Here is a 6254-nt window from a genome sequence, read left to right as displayed (position 1 = left end):
CCGTTGCGTAGTTTTTATTTTACAGATGAAAAATGATGAAACATGAGCGCGATTCTGTAGTGAAAATCGATACTTTTGCTAGGAGAAGCCGCTATTTTGTAGCAAAATAATATTTTTGGATAATGAACGATCAAGGACAAGATAATCCAATATACTAACTAAATTCCCGCGAATTCTTTATTTCAGATGAGCTAGGTTAGAATTAGAGTGGTCACCGCAAACTACTGAAAAAAAAAATCGCTGCCAGGAGATCACTGATATTTTTTTTATTTATTTATATTTTCCATCGGAAAAATTACCACAAGTAGTTTAACATGTACACTTTCGAATACGTACAAGTTTATTTTAAAAAACTCTTCAAGTTTGTTAAAAAAAAATCCCGAAAATACTTGTGTTTTCAGACCTTGCAGGTAACCCCTTAATGGTCATGTCGAAAGTATATTTCCCTGTAAATCTCTATGGCTGTCAAGGGATTTTAATGCGAAGTGTGTTACTGTGTCTTTCAATCCTTTCCTCTGGCGATTCTTTGGTGTTGCGTATTCGTTTCTTTTGCCAGACGAGTGGAAAACTTGAAGAATTTAAAATTCGCGGAAATGTCAAGATTTATAAGGATTCGTGAACAGAGATGCTTCGAATTTCAGCCGGAATTTCGTGTTTGTAAATTAAATAAGGGCTGGGGCACCGGGAACGTGTTTCTCTTTCGACACGCGACAGAAGACTATCGATCATGACGTATCTGTACCAAGTTATGAGAATCCCTGGACGGGAGAGGCCACCCCATATAATCCTGCACCCCTATGAGTAACAATGCAACGCCTCCGTGTCCCTAAACGTACCGTTCCCGAGATGCATTTCGTCATACATCGGACCCTCGGGCGATGTATCGCCTCTTTTATTTTTTGTCTTCCTCCAGTTTTCCGCCGCCGTTTTCGACACACTGTGCGAGACGTCCACTCCATGCACGCGTTCGAATGAAAGGAGTGCAATAATTCCGCGATCGTTATTTGTTCGACTGATGAGGGACTGCGACCATTTACGCGCGTACTTTATTAAAATTCGGGCATCACGAACGTCGGATAATCACGTTGATTAAAAACCAAAGGGACGTTCAAATACTTTCCGACAGCTAAGAAGCAATAGCTGAGGGACAGTTGAGGAACTAGCGACGTCGCTTGCACGTATTCTGCGAATTTAGTACACGGAATGGAGCAATTGAATTTTAAGACAACTCGTTCTACGTGACAATTTCGAAATGCCGCGATGCTCGTAAAAAAAAAAAATCAGTTATTCAAGAGTGGAGAGGAGAGGTCGAATATCTCGATAAAAACGAGCGTCGCACCCCGTCCGCGTCAGTTATCCACGGAAAAACGGGTATTTAATTATATCATCCGGTTCCATTCGTGATTTCGTGTAATTAAATCCTGTCGCCATAAAATTACCGGGCACGGCGCGCGGAGCGGCGATATTTTTCAATTAAAAGAAAAATATATTCGATTACGTGACCGGGTCGAATCGGGGCCCGCGCCGCCCGCTCCTGCCGCCCTTTTTCCCCGGCCAGTCGAACGCCCTTTCGACGGTAACGATATTCCATAACCCGCATCCGACACGGTCCACATAATCGGTATCGCGGCGGTGAATGCTGGACGATTATCGACGCACTTTTCCGTACAAATTAATTGGCCCAATTACCGGGACCGAACAATTACCTACTGGCGACCAATTAGATCAACGCCAGTCGTTGTTCCCGGCGCCGCTCGGCAAGAAATAATTGGTGCTCGCGTTCTCCACCCACCCAAGCTACCTCAACAAAAAAAAAATGAACAAAATCGTCGGAAAATAACACCCCTACCCCTCGAAAACTCGACAACAGCCGGGGAAATTGGTACAAGTGTTCTGGGATCGATCCCGATCAACGACTCGCACTGAATCCAACGGACTAACCCTCGGTTCGTCTAAGACACCCCTCACTTTCTCACCAGTGTCCAGTCCGAACTAGAACTCGCGGTGCACGCGGTGCTATCGTGAGCTCCACAGCGAAACCGCGACCGCGTGTCGCGACACTTTGATTTTCGCGGGCGCGAGAGGCCTGCGGACGGTCGGAACGAGGGCGGGGGGCGGCCGAGCCGCGGATAGGGGGGTGGTGGAGCCGAGTCCTAGTACCGGAGGTAATCACACACGGTTAGCACATGTTAGCCGGGGCCAATTGTCGAAAAAGGCCACAGCTCGTCCTCCAAGACGACCACGTCTTGGGGGGGACTGAGGGGGGTCTGTAGGTGAGAGGGTCGTCCGCGGAGGTGGAAAGGGGACGGAGACGATAGAGGCGGCGCCGTAGGCGGGTCGCAGTTTTTCACGAGTTTGCGCATGCGGCTACTTTTATGCCCCACCAACGCTGCCGCCGCCTTGGCGTTCTTAAAGGCTTCTTAGGGTGAGTTTTGTCCCCTACCGCCATGCCCCTAGCCGACGTCTCGCGCGCGCCATCCCACCCTCCTAGGCCTCTGGCGGGGGGTGGCGGTAGAGCGCAACGGTGGCTGGCTTTGCGCCGTTTCCAAAAGGGTTGCACCGCCGACACGATGCTTGCGGACCGATGACAGTCTCGTGAGACGAACCTCGGCCAACTGGAACCTTTTTGCAGTAGATCGCGACTGGACCGAGTATATTAAACCGTGGACAGTCTCGGGTGATCGTGTCTCGAGGATCGGAGTACCGTGCAAACGCTTTGTGAGGGGTCGAAGAAGCTGTATACACGAAGACTTTGAAATACATTCTTGAGAGGGTGGTCGAATTAGAGATTTACATGAACTATTGTAAACTTTTCCAAGATTAGTCACGCTTCTTCGCAAACTTTTCTTTTTCCTTTCCTTTCCTTTAGCTTTCCCTCTGCACAGATTAGATAAAATGTATCGAAACCTGAGAACGCAGGGTGACGAAGAAGTGTTTGAAATCGTCATCCCCGATAAATCGATCGCGGGAAAGTCCCCAGTCCCAGTAAGGGTTTAAATCAGTGAGCCAGCCAGGGGATCTTGTATAAGTATCATCGGCACAAGATTCCGCGTTTCCAAGCCCGCGTCGATCCTACGTAACAAGATTGTCGAGAGAAACCAAAGGAGTAGCGTTAAGGAGTTGTTGGTCTGGAGGCGGCTGAAATCAGATTAGCAGCCAGACGCGTAATCGGGGCTTCTCACCTGGCACCAGCGGCCATCGCGTTTCTACGCGACACTGCTTCCTCTAATCATCGATGTTCCTCGTGGAACAACCCCTACGAACAACAACGACGATCCCGTCCACCTCACTGACCACGCACGTACCCATAACGACCGTCCTGCTAGACCACAGAGCGTCCTCTCTCAATTTCTGTTCATTACTCTCATTCCAGATGCAGGCTTGCTATATAGAACTTGTAGGTATTAAACAATAAAGCTCTATACGCTTTCCGTTGTTCAATACCCCCAAAATTATCTTTTCTAAAAAATCCGGAAAATAATTCGATCAAAAAGAATCTTATTTAAAAACATTGTCGTAAATTAATATAAACTTATTAATGTGCTATATTTAACTTTACAAAAGTAATGATATACAAAAATTGCGCCAATTATCACAATGGCTATTTATGCAAAGAAAAAAATGTATTAAATAATATTAAGCAGATATATTTTTATACAAATAAATATTTTAATACGAATAAATATTTTATTCAAAATACTTGGCGCTGCTCTCCGAATTGCTGTTGCTAAACTGAATAAATGTGTATAAATTGCATTAAAATCTTTTTCTTTCTTGTTTCAGTGGTGTCTTGTCTTGTTTTGTTTATTAACCAAGACAAGTAACATTTTTTTCGGTTTCGCAGCGCCAGGTATTTTGAATAAAATATTTATTCGTATTAAAATATTTATTTGTATAAAAATATATCTGCTGAAAATGGAAACAGAGCTCGGTGCACAAGAAGAAGGAAACAATGTTCAGGCCAACCCCATTAGCCAGACACCACCTGTTTACCAGGAGCTCTCCATTGCTCCTACGATTTCTTCCCAATGCATTTATGTGAAAGTCAACTGTCTAGTAGCCAGGAGAGAATTGGCGAAGGAAAATGCCACGGAGTTGCGGGCCGCTCATTTTTCGATAGGGGTTGCAACTGAGACGCTACTGCTGGCCGGGTGAGGGGTGCAAGGGCCAGAGGAGGAGAATAGTGGAGGAAGAAGGACGCGGCTCGTCGCGGAGAGAAAATAAGAAAGCAAATTACCTAGCAGTCACCTACCCCTCGGGGTGAGGTGTCGATATGACATGTAGGGAGACAAGGGACCCACGGCTGGCAACCCCTGGGGTTTATTACAAGGGTGGAATCAAATACACCGGGTGTCAAAAAATGAAACGCCACCCCACCGCGTTTCGTTCTACGCCCCAGCCTCCGTGGAAGGGTCGTGGGATGAGGTCATGGTAAGTTACGAAAGGGTGGGAGGGCTGTGGGGTTGTAACGGAGCTGAATTCGGATGGTTCCTCGCGGGCTGGGGGCTGCAGATGGCTTTTCCTTTATGAGCCACTGTCTGTAGGCTCGATAAAAAAAACTGTAGAGCGACGGTGCTACTAAAAGTAGCCATTCTTACCACCTAATCCATGATAATGCGATTCGATGAAAAGAATTTTTAAAAAGCAATATCTCTTCCGTCCTAATCACTCTAAACTCTGAATATTTTCAAGAAATTGTTGTGCGTAATATTTCGGAAAAAATGTTCCACTTGATACTGAATATTCACCAGAGCATTTCACACGGTTCCTCCGAAGGGAGCTTGCACAGAAATAATCAATTTCGCCCCGGCTTATTACAGAAAATCGCTGTCTCTCGCGGAACCATCGGTAGGGTAGAAGTCTAAGGGGATAGCACTGTTTCTCCCCTGCATCGTCACCCCATTCGCCGGCTTCGCGCTCTTGTTTGTTTCGTAATCTTTAAGATCGGAAGGGTTCGAGACGCCCGAGACGCAGGGAAACTGTTGGCGAGGTTGGTTCTCTGTTACCCCCGACGTTTCATCGATAAAGCCGACCGATCCGATCGGTGTCCAGCCAGGGAAATCACTCCTCATCGATGACCATGGCCCAAGAGGAACGTAATCCTTCGTTTAGAGAGATATTAAACATTCGCAAGATATCTTGCACGAGTTGGACGATTCATTCCCACCCTCCGACGACGAAGCTGCTGCAAAGGGGGCGACGAAACGAGTAGTGATTAAATATTATGACCAGCGCGACCTTCAAGAACGCGTCTACGAAAAACGTTACTTAGGATAATTAAAACGACGTTTCGCCGACGGAATCCGCGTGACGGAAACACAATTCTCCCACTCGCTATAACCTTCCCACGCGAACAGCTCGATGTTCTATTTCAACGCACACTATTCTCTCTCGGATCGCGAGACTGATCTCGCGTCGAGTCCCCAGATCACTTATCATTCAGTACGAAGAATGAGCCAGGCTTTTGGAACCTAATATTATAGGAGCGCCCTTAAAAGGAGACTAGGGTGATTATGAACGCGAGTTTCTCACAGTGAGACAAGCACTCGGGGATGATCCACGATGAAAACGTCTCGTAGACGACGGTAATGTCGTCTTGGACGCGAGCAGCAGAGACGAGGGTCCGTTAGTGTCAAGAAACGACTCGTCACACGAGGCGTGTACCTTCCCATCCCTTGTCCAACTCCACCTAACTTTCTCACCGTCCCCGAGCAACCTCCGATTACCCTGGTTACGCGAAAATCTCGGGTGCGTCGAGTGTTCTGGCACTCGCCAATCAAGAATGCGTATACTAGTCTTCTGATCACGACGAACCATCTCCCATGAGTGCTTCGAGCTAAAGAGACTTTGCGTCTTTAAAGAATTCGTGTCGCAACCCCTTCGGTAACCCTAGAAGCACAGGTTCGATGGGTTCGGTGGTCTTTCTGAAATTAAAGCGCGAATGGCCCTGCAATTACCGAAGAATCGAGACACCACATGCGGAGAATTACGGGTTGAAGGGAACGCTGGAACGCGACCGCCCCTTAATCAGGGCAGTATCGTTACCCTGCCCCTCGGAATCGTCATCGTGTCTGACCAAGAACGGCCCAAGAGAGAACCGAGCCGTAGGCGATCCCGGGGTCATTTCCATTCGCTCCTTGCAAAGTGGTATCATTTCCCAAGAGGCTGGGGTTCGCTGCTGGCCTTCAAGGTCCTTGTGGCACAGCTGCCCTTTCGCTTCATCGACTACAGCTCGGTCCAGCTGCGGGGATCGA

This window comes from Andrena cerasifolii, chromosome 12, assembly GCF_050908995.1.
Source record: "Andrena cerasifolii isolate SP2316 chromosome 12, iyAndCera1_principal, whole genome shotgun sequence".
NCBI classification, from domain to species: Eukaryota; Metazoa; Arthropoda; class Insecta; order Hymenoptera; family Andrenidae; genus Andrena; species Andrena cerasifolii.
The sequence above is the reverse complement of the archived record's forward strand: the minus strand, read 5'-3'. Positions refer to the sequence as shown.